This window comes from Nelumbo nucifera, chromosome 7 (assembly GCF_055504915.1).
Source record: "Nelumbo nucifera cultivar China Antique chromosome 7, China Antique-T2T, whole genome shotgun sequence".
Taxonomy (NCBI): domain Eukaryota; kingdom Viridiplantae; phylum Streptophyta; class Magnoliopsida; order Proteales; family Nelumbonaceae; genus Nelumbo; species Nelumbo nucifera.
Window position 1 is genome coordinate 39,103,078 of NC_142655.1, and position 24,945 is coordinate 39,128,022.

At 31.7% G+C, this 24,945-nt stretch overlaps 1 long non-coding RNA gene across 3 annotated transcripts in view; it reads right to left on the reverse strand.

Annotated features, from left to right (window-relative positions):
- Positions 1-210: 210 nt before the first annotated feature.
- The window catches only part of LOC148790383 (uncharacterized), a 64,947-nt gene continuing 40,212 nt past the window's right edge, over positions 211-24,945 (reverse strand). The window contains exons 5-6 of one of the 3 annotated variants that reach the window (XR_016078807.1): positions 1,862-5,825; positions 211-1,688 (exon numbers count right to left, since the gene is read on the reverse strand). This is a non-coding gene — a long non-coding RNA (uncharacterized LOC148790383). Of the gene's footprint in view, positions 5,826-24,945 lie in introns of all 3 variants that reach the window. The other 2 variants (XR_016078806.1, XR_016078805.1) reach the window with 2 other exon arrangements.

Sequence of the window (24,945 nt, forward strand, 5' to 3'; positions counted from 1 at the left end):
TAGCTTGAATCGGTTCCCATAGGTTTTGTTTGGCACTTATAAGTCTGTGTGAGTAGATTTAGCTTATTTAGATAGATATAAAGGGCTCGTCTTACTGAAAATAGTGACTTTAGGGGGGAGGGGGGGTAATACACTCGGTACTTGTTGGTTGATGTGATTTTTGTCAAGCTTTTTCTCCTTCATGCCTATAGAAAATATTAAACGCACACTTATAACATTCATTTCATACTTGGCCGAAATCAGAATCATTAGCATACAAGTCCTTAAACAATTCAAAACCAAGTAACTTAGTTTGCAAAGATGTAAGTAAGGTGTACCTCCTAGATAATGCATCAGCAACAACATTTTCCTTTCCATGCTTGTATACTATCACATAAGGAAACGTTTCTATGAACTCCAGCCACTTAGCATGCCTTTTATTAAGCTTACCTTGGAATTTCAAGAACCTTAAGCTCTCATGATCAGAATGAATGATGAATTTCCTTGGCCACAAGTAGTGCTGCCAAGTTTGAAGGGTCCTCACTAATGCATAAAGTTCATTGTCATAAGTAGGATAATTTAAGGCTGCCCCACTTAGCTTTCCACTAAAATAAGAAATTGGTCTGGAATCTTGTATCAAAACAGCCCTATTATTTTGTTAATGGCTTGGCAGTCCACACATACGCCATGTTCCATCAGTCTTTGGGACTAAGATGACAGGAACCGAACATGGGCTAAAACTCTCCCTTACACAACCCTTTTGCATCAACTCATCCACTTGCCTTTATATCTCCTTTTTTTCCTCGGGATTAGCTTTATAAGCAGGTTGATTTGGTATGGCGGAACCGGATATGAAGTCTATTTGATGCTCAATACCTCTTAAGGGAATAATCCATGGGGAATCTCCTCGGGAAATAGGTCATCAAACTCCTGCAATAAAGACACAACAACACTATGCAAAGAGAGGTTTGGGTCATTAGTAGAAAAGTAAACATCCTTGTACATAAGTACAAGTAGTTGCTGCTTCTCATTTTTTTCACTCATTCCCTTGCTTTTCTCTCCTTTTTGTATACTTTTCTCCCCAATTTTCCTCTCAGCCTCACTCTTTCCACTTGCCCCTTTCCTCTCGGTCTCACTTGCTCTCTTTGCTTTTCCTTGTTCACTTTCTTTCTTTTTCTTTTCCTCTTACTCATACTTTGGTTCTTCTCTCATTTTGCACCTAATCTGATCTTCATAAACTTGCAAAGGTTTGAGAGGGATTAGTACAACAATTCGGTTATTCATTACAAAAGAATAAAGGTTTCTATACCCATCATGTGTAACATTTCTATCAAACTGCCATAGTCGGACAAACAATATATGACCAGCATGCATTGGTGCCACATCACATATAACCTCATCCTCATACTCATACTTGCCAATCGAAAAGGAAACCAGAACTTGCTTGGTTACCCTCACTTCTCCACATTCATTCAGCCATTGCAATTTGTACGGTTTAGGATGCTTCATAGTATGCAAATTCAGCTTATCTACCAACAATGTACTAGCAACATTAGTACAACTTCCACTATCAAAAATCATAGTACATATCTTATCCTTCACATGGCATCTTGTTTGAAAAATATGCTCACGTTGCTCCTCATCACCATCATCCTCAGGCTCTATACTTAGGGCACTCCTTGTAACCAGCAAATCACCATGAACGGGTTCTACAACTTCAACATCAAAACAATCCTCACTTGAGCTAGCACTTTCTACTTCTCCATTCTCCAACACAATCATAACACTTTTGTTTGGGCATTGAGAAGCAATATGCCCGAATCCTTGGCACCTAAACACTTAACATCAAGTGACTTGGAAGAAATTTTAGTTTCAGTTTTACCTTTATGAACAGCAACCAAATCCTTTTGCTTTACTTCCTCTTTTGTTTTTCAGGTAGCTTTGTTGTCCTTCCAATTAGGTTTCCATGAAGAACCAGATCTGAACCCTTTTGATTTGATTTGTTTCTCCACTTTAATGGCTTTGTAAAACAGGTCCTCCATCTCCACATAGTGTTGTAAATCCACCACATCAGCAATCTCCTTGTTCAAGCCGCCAATAAATCTAGTCATTGTTGCTTCTCGGTCCTCCTCTATGTTTGTTCTAATCATGGCTATCTCCATCTCTTTGTAATATTCCTCTACACTCATGGAACATTGAACTAGCCCTTGTAACTTTTTATGAAAATCTCTATAGTAATGGTTAGGTATAAATCTCTTGCGCATTACAAATTCCATCTCTTCCCATGACCAAATTGGCCTCTCTCCATTCCTACACCTATTGATCACCAATCGATCCCACCATATGCTTGCATATGGTGCTAGTTTTACTTTCTTCTCCTCGGAGTAATTATGGCAATCAAATACGTGCTCAACCTTTCTTTACCACTCCAAGTATAGTTCGGGTTCATTCTTTCCTTGAAATGTCGGAATCTTCATCTTTATGCTGCCCAAACTGCTATTTCTTTTGGAAATAGCCTTCTTGCCTCGTTTAGAACTTGATTCCTCCAAATCCGAATCATCTTCCTCTTTTTCCTCAAACACACATCTTCTAATGGACTTAGAAATAGATGGGGATTGCAAATCATCCAACCTCGTATTCAACTTTCGAAATTGTTCATTAACAGCCCTTATGAATAATTTCATGTCAATTTCTTGTGATTCTCCTTCAATGCTCATGGTTATAACCTACAAAAACTCACTGGAAATAAAAGAATTTTGTTCCTCACCTCTCTTTGCCTTTTTTGTTTTTTGTTCCTCACACACTTCCTCACGTGTTTGCACTCAAATCAGATGGTTGACTTTTCTCGATGATGATCTCACCTCTCTTTGCTTTTTTTTCCACTCAAGCCAGCCCCTTTATGTTCTTAACAGAATCAAGATCAACAAATTTCAATGAGCAATCAGTTAGATGGTGGCAAATCTCAAAATCAGAACTTTAAAAACTTAGTTGAGGCAAACGGTAGAAATAAGGAAGGAAAAAATCAATTATAGGAGCCAAAAATTAAGAAAACTTCAAAAGGAAGCAAAAGACATGCAAAAGAAATCACTAGAATACACCAAAACAGCCTTGCACAGTGGAGCACGAAATTAAATTAATTTAGACACAAGAATCCTTATTTGATAAGGATTAGCATTAATTAATATAGTAAGACTGCTGTTTAAAGAAAAGAAATCCCAGTTCAAAAAGGATTATACAGCTGGCTCTTGAATTAGTCAACAAGTCAAACCCAAAAAGGAAAGGAGAACTCGTATGGCTTATAGGAATATAATCTTGCAATTCAAGAAATCCCATTCATGCTGGGAAAATGATTAAAAGTCAGATATGCAATCTAACTCCTTTTTTTTTGAATTGGATGTTCTTTTCTATTTTTTTTTCTTCTTTTCTTCTCTTTTTTTTTTCTTTTTTCTTTTTTTTCGAATTGGATGTTCTTTTCTGTCTCTTTTTTTTTTTGCCAAACTAAACACACAAAACAAAATTGACTCTATTCAAAAACACAAAAAGTCGAATGGGAGAATTCAAAGAAACTATGCAATGACAACACAAGAAACGCGCAAAGATCAAAGAAAAACACAAAACAAGGATAAGCAAAGGATAAATAACCTGTTTCTAGAACCAAGGCTCTGATACTAAATGATAAGAACCCACTAGATGACCTGCTTTAAGAAGTCTTGAATCAAGTTGTTATGCGCACCCAGAAGTTAGGAAAAACAAGTTGTAGTTGATTAGATTAGAACCTTAAGGAAACTAAGTCCTTAAAGAATCCAATATTGAAGACGCCACAAAGGTTGATCACTCCCTTGATAAGTCAAAATGTTGTATTCTACCAAGAACACAAGAAGGCAAAATCAAGTTGTTTGATGGGCTTCTTTTATCTTGTTGGGTTTGTTTTTGTCTTGTTTTGTTTTACTTTGACTTTTTCTATGTTTACTTGTCATTAGTTGTAGTCTTTTAGAATGATTCCTATTTCAAGGCAGATTTGTTTCATAAATTAAAGGGATCCTCATTACTTAAGAGTTTCCTTATGAGATAATGATGTTTACATGCCTATATAAAGGCTACAACTATGTAAAACTAGATCATCAATAACATAGAGGTATTTTCAGCAAACTTAGCTTTGCCTTCTTGTTTTCTTGGTAGAATACAATATCTTGACTTATCAAGGGAGTGATCAACCTTTGTAGCATCTTCAAGATTGGATTCTTTAAGGACTTAGTTTCCTTAATGTTCTAATCTGATCAACTACAACTTGTTTTCTAGCTTCTGGGAGCGCATAACAACTTGATTCAAGAGTTTCTAGAGCAGGTCGTCTAGTGGGTTCTTATCATTTGGTATCAGAGCATTGGTTCTAGAAACAGGCTATTTATCCTTTGCTTACCTTGTTTTGTGTTTTTCTTTGATTTTTGCACGTTTCTTGTGTTGTCCTTGCATAGTTTCTTTGAATTCTTCCATTCGACTTCTTTGTTATTTTGAATAGATTCAATTCTGTTTTGTGTGTTTATTTTGAGCAAAAAAAAAAGAGGCAAAAGAACATCCAATTCGAAAAAAAAAAGAAGAGAAGAATAAGGAGTTAGATTGCATTGTTTGATCCGTGTGCAATCTTGTGCTACTCATTAAGATTGCATATCTGATTTTTAACCATTTTCCCAGCATAAACGGGATTTTTGAATTGCAAGATCATATTCCTATTCAAATAAGTCATAACAAGATTTCCTTTTCCTTTTGGGGTTTGACTAGTTGACTAATTCGGGATTTCGTGCTCTATATTTTATTTATTCTATTCGGGTTCAATTGTGCAAGACTGTTTTGTGTCTTTTTGCTTTTCTCATCAATTAGTTATATTCTAGTGATTTCTTTTGTATGTCTTTTGCTTCCTTTTGAAGTTTTCTTACTTTCTTGGCTCCTATAATAGATTTTTTTTCTTCCTTACTTCTACCGTTTGCCTCAACTAAGTTTTTAAAGTTATGATTTTGAGATTTGCCACCATCTAACCGATTGCTCTTTGAGATTTGCTGATCTTGATTCTGTTAAGAACATAAAGGGGGCTGACTTGAGTGGTAAAAGGCAAAGAGAGGTGAGATCATCATCGAGAAAAGTCAAATAGTGTGAAACACGAGTGATAACAATCTGATTTGAGTGCAAGCACGTGAGGGAGTGTGTGAAGAACAAAATTTCTTTTATTTCTAACGAGCTTTTGCAGGTTATAAACATGAGTAGTGAAGGAGAACCACAAGAGATTGACATGAAATTGTTCATAAGGTTAATGAACAATTTAGAAAGTTGAATGCGAGGCTGGATGATTTGCAATCCCCATCTATTTCTAAGTCCACTAGAAGGCATGTATTTGAGGAAGAAGATGAAGATGATTCGGATTTGGAGGAATCAAGTTCTAAATGATGCAAGAAGGTTGTTTCCAAAAGAGATAGCAATTTGGGCAGCATAAAGATGAAGATTCCGACATTTCAAGGAAAGAATGACCCCGAACTATACTTGGAGTGGGAAAGAAATGTTGAGCACGTATTTGATAATTACTCTGAGGAGAAAAAGTAAAACTAGTAGAGTTCATAGATTATGCAAGCATATGATGAGATCAATTGGTGATCAATAGGCGTAGGAATGGAGAGAGGCCAATTCGATCATGGGAAGAGATGAAATTGGTAATCCGCAAGAGATTTATACCTAACCTTTACTATAGAGATTTGCATAGAAAGTTGCAAGGGCTGGTTCAAGGTTCCATGAGTGTAGAGGACTATTACAAAGAAACAGATGCAGACAATTTTAGATTATTCCCTTTCTATCAACCAACCCTGATGCAAATGAATCAAACTCAACATAAAGAAAATCATCTGGTAGAGATCGAATATAGTTAAGCTTAATCAAACACATTCTTCCAACTCCTATGAAACTGAGTCTACGAAACATAGGTAGAAGCAACTATAGAATATCCAAAACTAACCAAGCCGTGGCAAACCAACCAAACATCAATCAAATCAATACCCACTAACAAAGCATATTAGCAAAACAAAATCCGTATATTAACAGAAATGAACCCGTGCACCTAAATAAAGTAGGAAATTGAGTCAACTCCTCTATAAGATATAACTAGACCAACTCGTAAAATAAAACAAATAAATGTTGATCAATCCAAACAGTTTCGTCTAAACAATCAAAAATAAAATAAAGAAGAAACTTGACTTAATCAATTTAACCCACATGAATAGAGCTTATTACAACTCCAATGACACTATTCTAAACAAACCCACTATAACTTATACCACAGGCCAGATAATCTCCGAAATCTAAGTTTAATCGAACCCATTCTTCCAAATCCTGTGAAACTGAGTAAAGCCAAACTAGGTAGAAGTAACTATACATTATCTAAAACTAACCAAGCTCTGGCAAACCAGTCAAGTATCAATCAAATCTATACTCACTAACAAAGCTTATTTGCACAAGAAAATCCCCTTACTAACAGAAACAAACCTGGCATACCTAAATAAAGTTGGAAATCAACTCAACTCGTATTTAAAATAAAACCATAGCTACTCACAGGAAAATAAAACCAATAAACATAGATCAATCCAAGAAGTCATGTCTAAACAATCATAAACAAAACAAAGATGAAACTTAACTTTATCAATTTAACCCACAAGAATAGAGCTTATTACAACTGTGATCACATTATTCTCAATCAGACAACCCACTATATCATATACCACAGGCCAGATAATCTCGCAATTCTAAGTTAAACAAACCCGATGCATTTAGAGAAGTTGGGAAATCAACTCAACTCCATCAAAAAGTGAAACCTGACCTAATCAAATCAAAACAAAGCAAATAAACAATGACCAATCCAAACAAACTCATTTAAACAATGTAAAAAAAAAACACAGAGAGAATGCATGACAAAAATCACATCAACCAACAAGTACCGAATGAATTACCCCCCTAAAGTCACTATTTTTTGTTAGACGAACCCTTTATATCTCTCTAGATAAGCTAAATCTACTCAAACAAACTTATAAGTGTCAAACAGAACCTATGGGAACCGATTCAAGCTAATACACTCAGATTTATAAGTGCCAAACAAAACCTATGGGAACCTGATAATCTCGCAATTCTAAGTTAAACAAACCCAACACATTTAGAGAAGCTGGGAAATCAACTCAACTCCATCAAAAAGTGAAACCTGACCTAATCAAATGAAAACAAAGCAAAATAAACAATGACCAATCCAAACAAACTCATTTAAACAACGTAAAAAACATAGAGGGAAAGCATGACAAACCTCACATCAACCAACAAGTACCGAGCGTATTACTCCACTAAAGTCATTCAATTAGACGAACCCTTTATATCTCTCTAGATAAGCTCTAATCACAAAGACTTATAAGTGTCAAAATAGAACCTATGGGAACCGATTCAAGCTAATACACTTGGGCTTTGTCAACATCTTTGTGCCAAACCAACTAACATATAGTTTTAAGGATCAAAAAAGAAGTTTTCGTAATTCATTGCCAAATATTCTAATGGAGATCAAGGTGCTGGCCATGGCTCAAGCTAATATTCTCAAGATCATTTGCAAGGAATCGGTGGTCCAATGACTAGGGCAAGGACAAAGAGGACGAAAGAGGCTTTACAAGGCTTAATCATGGAAGTGCATGACAAAGAGGCTGTTCTAGAAGATTCTAAGACTGTTCTAAAAGTTTCCAAAGCTTCACCAAGGATGATCACCTATCTTTTTGTGCAAGACGATGTGTAAGGCTTAGATTTTGAAGAACAAAGCTTGGAATCCATGACATAAGACCAAGACGCATGGACATGATAAGAAAAAGCCCAATCCGCATGCTAAGATGGATTGATGGGCTTGGCGCATGGACATGATAAAAAAAGGCCCAATCCGCATGCTAAGATGTATTGATGGGCTTGTTTTTGTCTTGTTTTGTTTTACTTTGACTTTTCTATGCTTACTTGTCATTAGTTGTAGTCTTTTAGAAGGATTCCTATTTCAAGGCAAATTTGTTTCATAAATTAAAGGGATCCTCATTACTTAAGAGTTTCCTTATAAGATTAGGAGTTTTCTTATAAGATAATGATGTTTACATGCCTATATAAAGGCTACAACTATGTAAAACTAGATCATCAATAATATAGAGGTATTTTCAGCAAGCTTAGCTTTGCCTTCTTGTTTTGTTGGTAGAATACAATATCTTGACATATTAAGGGAGTGATCAACCTTTGTGGCGTCTTCAAGATTGGATTCTTTAAGGACTTAGTTTCCTTAATGTTCTAATCTGATCAACTACAACTTGTTTTCTAGCTTCTGAGTGCGCATAAAAATTTGATTCAAGAGTTTCTAGAGCAGGTCGTCTAGTGGGTTCTTATCATTTGGTATCAGAGCCTTGGTTCTAAAAACAGGTTACTTATCCTTTGCTTATCTTTGTTTTGTGTTTTTCTTTGATCTTTGTGCGTTTCTTGTGTTCTCCTTGCATAGTTTCTTTGAATTCTTCCATTTGGCTTCTTTGTGTTTTTGATTAGATTCAATTCAGATTTGTGTGTTTATTTTGAGCAAAGAAAAAAGAAAAAAAAAAGAGACAAATTCGAAAAAAAAAAGGAGTTAGATTGCATTGTTTGATCCGTGTGCAATTTGTTTTGTGCTACTCATTAAGATTGCAGATCTGATTTTTTAATCATTTTCCCAGCATAAATGGGATTTCTTGAATTGCAAGATCATATTCCTATTCAAATAAGTCATAACAAGATCTCCTTTTCCTTTTGGGGTTTGACTAGTTGACTAATTCGGGATTTCGTGCTCCACCATCTAACCGATTGCTCCTTGAGATTTGTTGATCTTGATTCTTTTAAGAACATAAAGGGTGCCAGCTTGAGTGGTAAAAGGCAAAGAGATGTGAGATCATCATCGAGAAAAGTCAAATAATGTGAAACACGAGTGATAACAATCTGATTTGAGTGCAAGCACGTGAGGGAGTGTGTGAGGAACAAAATTTCTTTTATTTCTAACGAGTTTTTGCAGGTTATAAACATGAGTAGTGAAAGAGAACTACAAGAGATTGACATGAAATTGTTCATAAGGGTTGTTAATGAACAATTTAGAAAGTTGAATGCGATGTTGGATGATTTGCAATCCCCATCTATTTCTACGTCCACTAGAAGACATGTGTTTGAAGAAAAAGAGGAAGATGATTCGGATTTGGAGGAATCAAGTTCTAAACGAGGCAAGAAGGTTGTTTCCAAAAAAAATAGCAATTTGGGCAGCATAAAGATGAAGATTCTGATCTTTCAAGGAAAGAATGATCCCGAACTATACTTGGAGTGGGAAAGAAAGGTTGAGCACGTATTTGATAATTATTCCGAGGAAAAGAAAGTAAAACTAGTAGAGTTCATAGATTATGCAAGCATATGGTGGGATCAATTGGTGATCAATAAGCGTAGGAATGGAGAGAGACCAATTCGGTCATGGGAAGAAATAAAATTGGTAATGTGCAAGAGATTTATACCTAACCATTACTATAGAGATTTGCATAGAATGTTGCAAAGGCTGGTTCAAGGTTCCATGAGTGTAGAGGACTATTACAAAGAGATGGAGATAGCCATGATTAGAGCAAACATAGAGGAGGACCGAGAAGCAACAATGCTAGATTTATTGGTGGCTTTGAACAAGGAGATTGCTGATGTGGTTGATTTTCAACACTATGTGGAGATGGATGACCTGTTGCACAAAGCCATTAAAGTGTAGAAGCAAATCAAATCAAAAGGGTTCAGATCTGGTTCTTCATGGAAACCTAATTGGAAGGACAACAAAGCTGCCTCAAAACCAAAAGAGGAAGCAAAGAAAAATGATTCGGTTGTTGTTATAAAGGTAAAACCAAAACTAAAATTTCTTCTAAGTCACATGATGTTAAGTGTTTTAGGTGCCAAGGATTCGGGCATATTACTTTTCAATGCCCAAACAAAAGAGTTAAGATTGTGTTGGAGAATGGAGAAATAGAAAGTGCTAGCTCAAGTGAGGATGAAATGCCACCATTAGAGGATTGTTCTGATGTTGAAGTTGCACAACCCGTGCATGGTGACTTGTTGGTTACAAGGAGAGCCCTAAGTATATAGCCTAAGGATGATGGTGATGAGGAACAACATGAGCATATTTTTCACACAATATGCCATGATTATTGATAGTGGAAGTTGTACTAATGTTGCTAGTACGTTGTTGGTAGATAAGCTGAATTTGCATACCATAAAGCATTTTAAACCGTACAAATTGCAATGGCTGAATGAATGTAGAGAAGTGAGGGTAACCAAGCAAGTTCTGGTTTCTTTTTCAATTGGCAAGTATGAGGATGAGGTTCTATGTGATGTGACACCAATGCATGCTGGTCATATATTGCTTGGCCGACCATGGCAGTTTGATAGGAAGATTACACATGATGGGTATAAAAACTGTTATTCTTTTGTAATGAGTAACCGAATTGTTGTACTAACCCCTCTCAAACCTTTGCAAGCTTATGAAGATCAGATTAGGTGCAAAATGAGAGAAGAACAGAAGTGTGAGCAAGAGGAAAAGAAAAAGAAAGAAGGTGAACAAGCAAAATTAAAGAGAGCAAGTAAGATTGAAAGGAACAGTGCAAGTGGAAAGAGTGAGGCCAAGAGGAAAATTTGAGAGAAAAGTGTACAAAAAAGAGAGAAAATGAAGGAAATGAGTGTAATTGCTGAAAAAAATGAGGTTAAGAGTGTCATGATTGCAAGGTAGTGGGAGAAGTGTCTGTCACATATTGGGTTTGCATATAATAGTTATGTTCATTCTACTACTTCTTTTTCACCTTTTGAAGTTGTTTAGGGCTTTAATTCTTTAACTCTTTGGGATATTTTATCTTTGCCTACTAATGAACATGTTAATCTTGATGGTAAGAAAAAGATAGATTTTTTGAAAGATTTACATGCCAAGGTCCGAGTAACATTGAAAGGAAGAATGAGCAATATGCTAAGCAAGCTAATAAAGGGCGTTTGAAGGTTGTTTTTGAACCTGGAGATTGGGTTTGGGTGCACATGCGTAAGGAGAGGTTTCCTACACAAAGGAAATCAACTTTGTAGCCTAGAGGAGATTGACATTTTCAAGTCTTAGAAAGAATCAATGATAACGCCTACAAGCTAGCAAGCAACTATGGTAATGTTAGTGCGACTTTTAATGTTTCTGATTTATCTTTGTTTGATATAGGTGATTCGAGGATGAATCCTTTCGATGAGGGAGGGAATAATGGAGATCAAGGTGCTGGCCAAATGGCTCAAGCTAATACTCCCAAATATTCTCAAGATTCTTTGCAAGGAATCGGTGGTCCAATGACTAGGGCAATGACAAAGAGGATGAAAGAGGCTTTACAAGCATAGACGTGCATGACAAAGAGGTTGTTCTAGAAGATTCTAAGACTGTTTTAGAAGTTTCCAAAGCTTCACCAAGGATGATCACCTATCTTTATGTGCAAAACGATGTACAAGGCTTAGATCTTGAAGAACAAAGCATGGAATCAAAAACATAAAACCAAGGCGCATGAACATGATAAGAAAATGCCCAATCCACATGCTAAAATGTATTGATGGGCTTGGCGCATGGACATGATAAAAAAAGGCCCAATCCGCATGGTAAAATGTATTGATGGACTTGTTTTGTCTTGTTGGGCTTGTTTTTGTCTTGTTTTGTTTTACTTTGAATTTTCTATGCTTAGTTGTCATTAATTGTAGTCTTTTAGAAGGATTCCTATTTTAAGACAAATTTGTTTCATAAGATAATGATGTTTACATGCCTATATAAAGGCTACAACTATGTAAAATGAGATCATCAATAATATAGAGGTATTTTCAGCAAACTTAACTTTGCCTTCTTGTGTTCTTGGTAGAATACAATATCTTGACTTATCAAGAGAGTGATCAACCTTTGTGGCATCTTCAAGATTGGATTCTTTAAGGACTTAGTTTCCTTAAGGTTCTAATCTGATCAACTACAACTTGTTTTCTAGCTTCTATGTGCACATAACAACTTGATTCAAGAGTTCTTAGAACAGGTCGTTTACTGTATTCTTATCACTATGATAGCTATAAATATTATTGGGGGGGGGGGGGGAGAGAGAGAGAGAAATAAATTATATGGTTCGATAGTAAATTAAATCAACAAAATCTTTTAACTTTTTAAAATAAGTATATAAATAACTAGGCAAGAAAATAAGAGAGAATAATTAGCTCTTCATTAATTGCATCATTGTAAATAGTTAAAAGTTAGCAACAAATATGGAAGAGAGATTTCTAGGAAATGAGAGAAACCAAGAATAAAACTTTCCTCATCGCAATCCGAGCTTTATATGATCAGGCACGTTCAAAATCTCAGCTTGATGGTTGGCCTAGGCTTAGACTTGGGCTTTAATAAGTTATGTTGATATAAAAGCAGAGCCCAAACTAAACGTGGCCCAACAAACCCGATACCTATGCTATTGATAACCCAAAATATTAGGCTCACGTTGGGGGCGAGAGAGAGAGAAAAAGAGAGAAATAACTTATTAGTTCAATGAATTATTAATTACTTGAATAGTTTAATAAATTAAATAAATAGGAACGTATTGATAACAATTTACTTAATTTTGTACAAAAATTAATGATTAATTTGTTTTAGTAAAATAAATTAATAAAATTTCATTTATTTTGGGGACAGGACAGGTACAACCTATCACACACCTGACCAAACATATTGATTGCCCTAAAAATAGGCTCCAGGATGAGAGAAAAATAATTTGTTAGGAAAATAATTCATTAATTAAGAATTTTGTAAATTAAGTAAATAGAAATATAAGGATAATAATTTACTTAATTTTGTAAAATAGATAAATCAACAATTAACTTAGCAAAAGATAAATAAATATTCACTTGTGATTGGTACAAGACTGGTCCAAACTATCCAAATCCAAACCGGCACCATTGACAACCGTAAATATTGATAACATATTGAATTAAATAAAAAAATTATGGAGAATAAATAATTTAATCTATTAAAACAAATAATAAATAATTTAATTTAGTAAAATAAATAAATAAAATTTCAGTTATTATAGGGACAAGACATGTATAGCCTATCTGACACAAGAACTAATCCGTTGATAGTCTTAAAAAGGGAGAGAGAAAGAGAAATACTTTGTCCATAAATTAAATCATTAATTAGTTTAATAATTTAGTTATGTAAATAAATAAAATCCATGGATAATAATTTACTAACTTTTGGTAAAATAAATAAATATCCAAGCTATCTAGATCTAAACCCAATCCATTGACAACCCTAAATATGTAACTCGCAAAGGGAGAGAGAGAGGGAGAGAGAGAGAGAGAGAATTTGTTGATAAAGTAAATAATTTAGTAAATTCAATAAATAATTTTTTAACTTAATAGAATAACAATATAAATAATTAGGTGACAAAATGAGAGAAAAACATAGAATTTCCTCACCGTGCTTTGGGCTCCATATGAACGTCGGGCTCATGCTCAAGATCAAGGCCCGAAGTTCAATCCGGAATCAGACTTGGGCATAAATATGTTATATTGATATAAACGCAAATCCCAATCCAACCATAGCCTGACCAGTTAATAATTTTAATCCCAAATGAGACCTAACCTATTGAGAACCCTAAATATTTGGCTTAGGGAGAGAGATTGAAATAACTTCATTATTAAATAAAATATTAATTACATGAATAATTTGGTAAATTCAATTAATATAAATATATGGATAACACCTTAATTTTGTAAAATAAACAATTCAACAAATATATAAGTGAATAATTTGGTTTCGTAAAATAAATAAATAAAGAAAATTTCATTAATTATTGGGACGGGACAGGTACATGATATACCACACTAGACCTAACTCGTTGATAACCCAAAAAATAAGGATCAAGAGAGAGAAAAATAAATTATTAATTAATTTATTAAACTAAATAATAAAATCTATATATAATGTCTCAATTTATTTAGTAAAAGAAAAAATAAATATCCAATCTATCTCAAAACCAAGCCAGACCCATTGATAACCCAAAATATTAGACTCGGGGTGGGAGAGATATAGTGAAATAATTTGTTTATAAAATTAATTCGTTTAGCAAATTAAATAAATAAAATTTTTACCTTACTAAATTAAATATATAAACTAACTAGTGAGGAAATGAGAGTACTAAAGAATAACAATTTCCTCACTGGGCTCGACTCAAGAGATAGACCTGATGGATGGGTTGGGCATGAAGTTGGGCTTCAATATATTCTATTGATATAATGACAAAGCCCTTCCCGAACATGCCACTACCTGTGAATTGGTTTAATCCCAACTCAGACCCTAACATGTTCATAAATTAATAATTAATGGAATAAAGTATTAAATTAAATAAATAAAAATCTATGGATAGTAATTTACATAATTTTGTAAAATATATAAATGAAAATTTTAATTTAATAAAATAAATAAAATATCCAAGGTACATAGAACAAACCCCACCCATTGACAACCTTTAAATGTTGGACACAGAGCGGTAATAAAGAGAGGGAAATAATAAAATAATCTAGTAAATTAAATCAACAAAATCTTTAACTTTTTAAAATAAGTATATAAATAACTAGGCAAAAAAATAAGAGAGATTAATTAGCTCTTCATTAATGGAATCATTGTAAATAGTTACAAGTTAGCAACAAATATGGAAGAGAGATTTCTAGGAAATGAGAGAAACAAAGAATAAAACCTTCCTCATCGCAATCCGAGTTTTATATGATAAGGCACGCTCAAAATCTCAGCTTGATGGTTGGCCTAGGCTTAGACTTGGGCTTTAATAAGTTATGTTGATATATAAGCAGAGCCCAAACTAAATGTGGCCCAACAAACCGATACCTATCCTATTGATAACCCTAAATATTAGGCTCACATTGGGGGGGAGAGAGAGAGAGAAAGAGAGAACTAACTTATTAGTTCAGTGATTTATTAATTACTTGAATAGTTTTTTAAATTAAATAAATAGGAACGTATGGATAACAATTTACTTAATTTTGTACAAAAATTAATGATTAATTTGTTTTAGTAAAATAAATTAATAAAATTTCATTTATTATTGGGATAGGACAGGTACAACCTATCACACACCTGACCAAACATATTGATTGCCCTAAAATTAGGCTCTAGGATGAGAGAAAAATAATTTGTTAGGAAAATAATTCATTAATTAAGAATTTAGTAAATTAAGTAAATAGAAATCTATGGATAATAATTTACTTAATTTTGTAAAATAGATAAATCAACAATTAACTTTAGCAAAAGATAAATAAATATTCACTTGTGATTGGTGCAAGACTGGTCCAAGCTATCCAAATCCAAACCCACACCATTGACAACCGTAAATACTGGTCACAGATTGAATTAAATAAAAAAGTTATGGAGAATAAATAATTTAATCTATTAAAACAAATAATAAATAATTTAATTTAGTAAAATAAATAAATAAAATTTCAGTTATTATTGGGACAAGACATGTATAGCCTATCCGACACAAGAACTAATCCGTTGATAGTCTTAAAAAGGGAGAGAGAAAGAGAAATACTTTATTCATAAATTAAATCATTAATTAGTTTAATAATTTAGTTAAGTAAATAAATAAAATCCATGGAAAATAATTTACTAACTTTTGGTAAAATAAATAAATATCCAAACTATCTAGATCTAAACCCAATCCATTGACAACCCTAAATATGTAACTCGCAAAGGGAGAGAAAGAGAGAGAGAGAGAGAGAGAGAGAGAGAATTTGTTGATAAAGTAAATAATTTAGTAAATTCAATAAATAATTTTTTTAACTTAATAGAATAAAAATATAAATAATTAGGTGACAAAATGAGAGAGAAATAGAGAATTTCCTCACCGTGCTTTGGGATCCATATGAATGTCGGGCTCATGCTCAAGATCTAGGCCCGAAGTTCGATCCGGAATCAGACTTGGTTATAAATATGTTATATTGATATAAATGAAAATCCCAATCCAACCGTAGCCCGACCAGTTAATAATTTTAATCCCAAATGAGACCTAACCTATTGAGAGCCCTAAATATTTGGCTCAGGGAGAGAAATTGACATAACTTCATAATTAAATAAATTATTAATGACATGAATAATTTGGTAAATTCAATAAATATAAATATATGGATAACACCTTAATTTTGTAAAATAAACAATTTAACAAATATATAAGTGAATAATTTGGTTTCGTAAAATAAATAAATAAAGAAAATTTAATTAATTATTGGGACGGGACAAGTACATGCTATACCACAGTAGACGTAACTCGTTCATAACCCAAAAAAAATAAGGATCAAGAGAGAGAAAAATATATTATAAAATTAATTTATTAAGCTAAATAATAAAATCTATATATAATGACTCAATTTATTTAGTAAAATAAAAAATAAATATTCAATCTATCTAAAACCAAGCCCGACCCATTGATAACCCAAAATATTAGACTCGGGGAGGGAGAGATATAGTGAAATAATTTGTTGATAAAATAAAATCGTTTAGCAAATTAAATAAATAAAATTTTTAACTTACTAAATTAAATATATAAATTAACTGATGAGGAAATGAGAGAGTACTAAAGAATAACAATTTCCTCGCTGGGCTCGACTCAAGAGATAGAACTGATGATTGGGTTGGGCTTGAAGTTGGGCTTCAATAAATTCTATTGATATAATGACAAAGCCCTTCCCGAACATGCCACTACCTGTGAATAGGTTTAATCCCAACTCAGACTCTAACCTGATCATAAATTATTAATTGGCGGAATAAATTAGTAAATTAAATAAAAAGAAATCTATGGAAATTTACATAATTTTGTAAAATATATGAATGAATAAATTAATTTAATAAAATAAATAAAATATCCAAGCTACGTAGAACAAACCCCACCCATTGACAACCTTTAAATGTTGGAGACAGAGCAGTAATAAAAAGAGGGAAATAATTAAATAATCTAGTAAATTAAATCAACAAAATCTTTTAACTTTTAAAAATAAGTATGTAAATAATTAGGCAAGAAAATAAGAGAGAATAGTTAGCTCTTCATTAATGGAATCATTGTAAATAATTACAAGTTAGCAACAAATATGGAAGAGAGATTTCTACAAAATGAGAGAATTCCTTATCGCAATCCAAGCTTTATATGATCAGGCACGCTCAAAATCTCGGCTTGATGGTTGGCCTAGGCTAGACTTGGGCGTTAATAAGTTATGTTGATATAAAGGCAGAGCTCAAACTAAACGTGGCCCGACAAACAGATACCTATCCTATTGATAGCCCTAAATATAAGGCTCACGTTGGGGGCGAGAGAGAGAGAGAGAGAGAGAAATAACTTATTAGTTCAGTGATTTATTAATTACTTGAATAGTTTAATAAATTAAATAAATAGGAATCTATGGATAACAATGTACTTATTTTTGTACAAAAATTAATGATTAATTTGTTTTAGTAAAATAAATTAATAAAATTTCATTTATTATTGCGACGGGACATGTACAACGTAGCACACACCTGACCAAACATATTGATTGCCCTAAAAATAGGCTTCGGGATGAGAGAAAAAAAATTTGTTAGGAAAATAATTCATTAAAGAAGAATTTAGTAAATTAAGGAAATATAAATCTATGGATAATAATTTACTTAATTTTGTAAAATAGATAAATCAATAATTAACTTTAGCAAAAAATAAATAAATATTCACTTGTGATTGGTGCAAGACTGGTCCAAGCTATCCAAATCCAAACCCGCACCATTGACAACCGTAAATATTGGTCACGGAATGAATTAAATAAAAAAATTATGGAGAATAATTTATTTAATCTATTAAAACAAATAATGAATAATTTAATTTAGTAAAATAAATAAATAAAATTTCAGTTATTATTGGGACAAGACATGTATAGCCAATCCGACACAAGAACTAATCCGTTGACAGTCTTAAAAAGGGAGAGAGAAAGAGAGATACTTTGTTCATAAATTAAATCATTAATTAGTTTAATAATTTAGTAAAGTAAATAAATAAAATCTATGGATAATAATTTACTAACTTTTGGTAAAACAAATAAATATCCAAGCTATCTAGATCTAAACCAAATCCATTGACAACCCTAAATATGTAACTCGCAAAAGGAGAGAGAGAGAGAGAGAGAGAGACAGAGAGACAGAGAGACAGAGAGAAATTTTTTTATAAAGTAATAATTTAGTAAATTCAGTAAATAATTTTTTTAACTTAATAGAATCACAATATAAATAATTAGGTGACAAAATGAGAGAGAAACAAAAAATTTCCTCACCGTGCTTCGGGCTCTATATGAACGTCGGGCACATATTCAAGATCTAAGCTCGAACTTCAATCCGGACTCAGACTTGGCATAAATATGTTATATTGATATAAACGCAACTCACAATCCAAACCTACTCCGACCAGTTAATAATTATAATCCCAAATGAGACCTAACCTATTGAGAGCCCTAAATATTTGGCTCAAGGAGAGAGATTGAAATAACTTCTTAGTTAAATAAATTATTAATTACAAGAATAATTTGGTAAATTCAATAAATATAAATATATGGATAATACCAGACTTAATTTTGTAAAACAAACAAACCAATAATTGAATTTAATAAAATAACTAAATATTCATTTATTATTGGAGCTGGATTGAATCAAATAAATAAAAGTTTATACATAATAGTGTATGTAATGAATTAAAATATATAAATGAATTATTTGGTTTAGTAAAATAAATAAATAAAGAAAATTTCATTAATTATTGGGACGGGACAGGTACATGCTATACCACAGTAGACGTACTCGTTCATAACCCAAAAAAAAAGGATCAAGAGAGAGAAAAATAAATTATTAATTAATTTATTAAACTAAATAATAAAATCTATATATAATGACACAATTCATTTAGTAAAATAATAAATAAATATCCAATCTATCTAAAACCAAGCCCGGCCCATTGATAACCCAAAATATTAGACTCGGGGTGGGAGAGATATAGTGAAATAATTTGTTGATAAAATTAAATCGTTTGGCAAATTAAATAAATAAAATTTTTAACGTACTAAATTAAATATATAAATTAACTGATGAGGAAATGAGAGAGTACTAAAGAATAACAATTTCCTCGCGGGGCTCGACTCAAGAGATAGACCTGATGGTTGGGTTGGGCATGAAGTTGGGCTTCAATAAATTCTATTGATATAAAGACAAAGCCCTTCCCGAACATGCCACTACCTGTGAATTGGTTTAATCCCAACTCAGACCCTAACCTGTTCATAAATTATTAATTGATGGAATAAATTAGTAAATTAAATAAATAAAAATCTATGGATAATAATTTACATAATTTTGTAAAATATATAAATGAATAATTTAATTTAATAAAATAAATAAAATATCCAAACTACGTAGAACAGACCCCACCCATTGACAACCTTTAAATGTTGGGCACAGAGCGGTAATACAGAGAGGGAAATAATAAAATAATCTAGTAAATTAAATCAACAAAATCTTTTAACTTTTTAAAATAAGTATATAAATAACTAGGCAAGAAAATAAGAGAGAATAATTAGCTCTTCAGTAATGGAAATATTGTAAATAGTTACAAGTTAGCAACAAATATGGAAAAGAGATTTCTAAGAAATGAGAGAAACAAAGAATAAAACTTTCCTTATCGCAATCCGAGCTTTATATGATCAGGCACGCTCAAAATCTCAGTTTAATGGTTGGCCAAGGATTAGTCTCCCTTAATAACTTTTGTTGATATAAATGCAGAGCCCAAACTAAACAAGGCCCGACCAACCGATACCTATCCTATTGATAACCCTAAATATTAGGCTCAAGATAGGGGGGAGAGAGAGAGAGAGAGAAAAAAAGAGAAATAACTTATTACTCAATGAATTATTAATTACTTGAATACTTTAATATATTAAATAAATAGGAATCTTTTGATAACAATTTACTTAATTTTGTACAAAAATTAATGATTAATTTGTTTTAGTAAAATAAATTAATGATTAATTTGTTTTAGTAAAATAAATTAACAAAATTTCATTTATTATTGGGACGAGACAGGTACAACCTATCACACACCTGACCAAACATATTGATTGCCCTAAAAATAGGCTCCGGGATGAGAGAAAAATAATTTGTTAAGAAAACAATTCATTAAAGAAGAATTTAGTAAATTAAGTAAATATAAATCTATGGATAATAATTTACTTAATTTTGTAAAATAGATAAATCAAGAATTAACTTTAGCAAAAAATAAATAAATATTCACTTGTGATTGGTGCAAGACTGGTCCAAGCAATCCAAATCCAAACCCGCACCATTGACAAGACATGTATAGCCTATCCGACACAAGAACTAATCCGTTGATAGTCTTAAAAAGGGAGAGAGAAAGAGAAATACTTTGTTCATAAATTAAATCATTAATTAATTTAATAATTTAGTTAAGTAAATAAATAAAATCTATGGATAATAATTTACTAACTTTTGGAAAAACAAATAAATATCCAAACTATCTATATCTAAACCCAATCCATTGACAACCCTAAATATGTAACTCGCAAAGGGAGAGAGAGAGAGAAATTTTTTTATAAAGTAAATAATTTAGTAAATTCGGTAAATATTTTTTTAAAATTAATAGAATCACAATATAAATAATTAGGTGACAAAATGAGAGAGAAACGAAGAATTTCCTCACCGTGCTTTGGGCTCTATATGAACGTCGGGCACATAATCAAGATCTAGGCCCGAACTTCAATCCGGACTCAAGACTTTGGCATAAATATGTTATATTGATATAAACGCAAATCCCAATCCAAACCTACTCCGACCAGCTAATAATTTTAATCCCAAATGAGACCTAACATATTGAGAGCCCCAAATATTTGGCTCAGGGAGAGAGATTGAAATAACTTCCTAGTTAAATAAATTATTAATTACAAGAATAATTTGGTAAATTCAATAAATATAAATATATGAATAATACCATACTTAATTTTGTAAAACAAACAAATCAATAATTGAATTTAATAAAATAACTAAATATTCATTTATTATTGGAGCTGGATTGAATCAAATAAATAAAAGTTTATACATAATAGTGTATCTAATGAATTATTTGGTTTAGTAAAATAAATAAATAAAGAAAATTTCATTAATTATTAGGACGGGAGAGGTACATGCTATACCACAGTAGACATAACTCGTTCATAACCCAAAAAAAAGGATCAAGAGAGAAAAATAAATTATTAATTAATTTATTAAACTAAATAATAAAATCTATATATAATGACTCAATTCATTTAGTAAAATAATAAATTAATATCCAATCTATCTAAAACCAAGCCCGACCAATTGATAACCCAAAATATTAGACTCGGGGAGGGAGAGATATAGTGAAATAATTTGTTGATAAAATTATATCGTTTGGCAAATTAAATAAATAAAATTTTTAACGTACTAAATTAAATATATAAATTAACTGATGAGGAAATGAGAGAGTACTAAAGAATAACAATTTCCTCGCTGGGCTCGACTCAAGAGATAGACCTAATGGTTGGGTTGGGCATGAAGTTGGGCTTCAATAAATTCTATTGATATAAAGACAAAGCCCTTCCCGAACATGCCACTACCTGTGAATTGGTTTAATCCCAACTCAGACCCTAACCTGTTCATAAATTATTAATTGATGGAATAAATTAGTAAATTAAATAAATAAAAATCTATGGATAATAATTTACATAATTATGTAAAATATATAAATGAATAATTTAATTTAATAAAATAAATAAAATATCCAAACAACGTAGAGCAGACCCCACCCATTGACAACCTTTAATGGTTAGACACAGCGGTAATAAAAAGAGGGAAATAATAAAATAATCTAGTAAATTAAATCAACAAAATCTTTTAACTTTTTAAAATAAGTATATAAATAACTAGGCAAGAAAATAAGAGAGAATAATTAGCTCTTCAATAATGGAAATATTGTAAATAGTTACAAGTTAGCAACAAATATGGAAAAGAGATTTCTAAGAAATGAGAGAAACAAAGAATAAAACTTTCCTTAATGCAATCCGAGCTTTATATGATCAGGCACGCTCAAAATCTCAACTTAATGGTTGGCCTAGGATTAGTCTCCCTTAATTTGTTTTAGTAAAATAAATTAATGATTAATTTGTTTTAGTAAAATAAATTAACAAAATTTCATTTATTATTGGGACGGGATAGGTACAACCTATCACACACCTGACCAAACATATTGATTGCCCTAAAAATAGGCTCCGGGATGAGAGAAAAATAATTTGTTAGGAAAATAATTCATTAAAGAAGAATTTAGTAAATTAAGTAAATATAAATCTATGGATAATAATTTACTTAATTTTGTAAAATAGATAAATCAATAATTAACTTTAGCAAAAAATAAATAAATATTCACTTGTGGTTGGGGCAAGACTAGTCCAAGCTATCCAAATCCAAACCTGCACCATTGACAAATGTAACTATTGGTCATGGATTGAATTAAATAAAAAAGGAGAATAATTTATATAATTTAATTTAGTAAAATAAATAAATAAAATTTCAGTTATTATTGGGACAAGACATGTATAGCCTGTCTGACATAAGAACTAATCCGTTGATAGTCTTAAAAAGGGAGAGGGAAAGAGAAATACTTTGTTAATAAATTAAATCATTAATTAGTTTAATAATTTAGTTAAGTAAATAAATAAAATCTATGGATAATAATTTGATAGCTTTTGGTAAAATAAATAAATATCCAAGCTGTCTAGATCTAAACCCAATCCATTGACAACCCTAAATATGTAACTCGCAAACGGAGAGGGAGAGAGAGAGAGAGAAACAAAGAATTTCCTCACTGTGCTTTGGACTCTATAGGAACGTCAGAATATGCTCAAGATCTAGGCCCGAAGTTCGATCCAAACTCAGACTTGGTTATAAATATGTTATATTGATATAAACGCAAATCCCAATCCAACCATAGCCCGACCAGTTAATAATTTTAATCCCAAATAATCTTTTGAGAGCCCTAAATATTTAGCTCAGGGAGAGAGATTGAAATAACATCATAGTTAAATAAATTATTAATTACATGAATAATTTAGTGGATAATACCTTACTTAATTTTGTAAAATAAACAAATCAATAATTGAATTTAATAAAATAACTAAATATTCATTTTTTATTGGTGTCGAGTTGAATCAAATAAATAAAAGCTTATACATAATAGTGTATCTAATATATAAATGAAAATTTTGGTTTAGTAAAATAAATAGAATTTCATTAATTATTGGGACGAGACAGGTACATGCTATATACCACACAAGACCTAACTCGTTGATAACCCAAAAAATAAGGATCAAGAGAGAGAAAAATAAATTATTTATTAATTTATTAAACTAAATAATAAAATCTATATATAATGACTCAATTCATTTATTAAAATAATAAATAAATATCCAATCTATCTAAAACCAAGCGTAGCCCATTGATAACCCAAAATATTAGACTCGGGGAGGGAGAGATATAGTGAAATAATTTGTTGATAAAATAAAATCGTCTAGCAAATTAAATAAATAAAATTTTTAACTTACTAAATTAAATATATAAATTAACTGATGAGGAAATGAGAGAGTATGATGGTTGGGTTGGAATTAAAGTTGGGCTTCAATAAATTCTATTGATATAAAGACAAAGCCCTTCCCGAACATGCCACTACCTGTGAATAGGTTTAATCCCAACTCAGACTCTAACCTGATCATAAATTATTAATTGATGGAATAAATTAGTAAATTAAATAAATAGAAATCTATGGATAATAATTTACATAATTTTGTAAAATATATAAATGAATAAATTAATTTAATAAAATAAATAAAATATCCAAGCTACGTAGAACAAACCCCACCCATTGACAACCTTTAAATGTTGGAGACAGAGTAGTAATAAAGAGAAGAAAATAATTAAATAATCTAGTAAATTAAATCAACAAAATCTTTTAACTTTTTAAAATAAGTATACATAATTACGCAAGAAAATAAGAGAGAATAGTTAGCTCTTCATTAATGGCATCATTGTAAATAGTTACAAGTTAGCAACAAATATGGAAGAGAGATTTCTACGAAATGAGAAAAACAAAGAATAAAACTTTCCTTATCGCAATCCGAGCTTTATATGATCAGGCATGCTCAAAATCTCAGCTTAATTGTTGGCCTAGGATTAGTCTCCCTTAATAACTTATGTTGATATAAATGCAAAGCCTAAACTAAACATGGCCCGACCAACCGATACCTATCCTATTGATAACCCATAATATTAGGCTCAGGCTAGGGGGGAGAGAGAGAGAGAGACAGAGAAAGAGAGAAATAACTTATTAGTTCAACGAATTATTAATTACTTGAATACTTTAATATATTAAATAAATAGGAATCTTTGGATAACAATTTACTTGATTTTGTACAAAAATTAATGATTAAAACCAAGCCCAACCCATTGATAACCCAAAATATTAGACTCGGGGAGGGAGAGATATAGTGATAATTTGTTGATAAAATTAAATCATTTGGCAAATTAAATAATTAAAATTTTTAACTTACTAAATTAAATATATAAATTAAGTGGTGAGGAAATGAGAGAGTACTAAAGAATAACAATTTCCTTGCTGGGCTTGACTCAAGAGATAGACCTAATTGTTGGGTTGGGCTTGATGTTGGGCTTCAATATGTTCCATTGATATAAAGACAAAGCCCTTCCCGAACATGCCACTACCTGTGAATAGGTTTAATCCCAACTCAGAC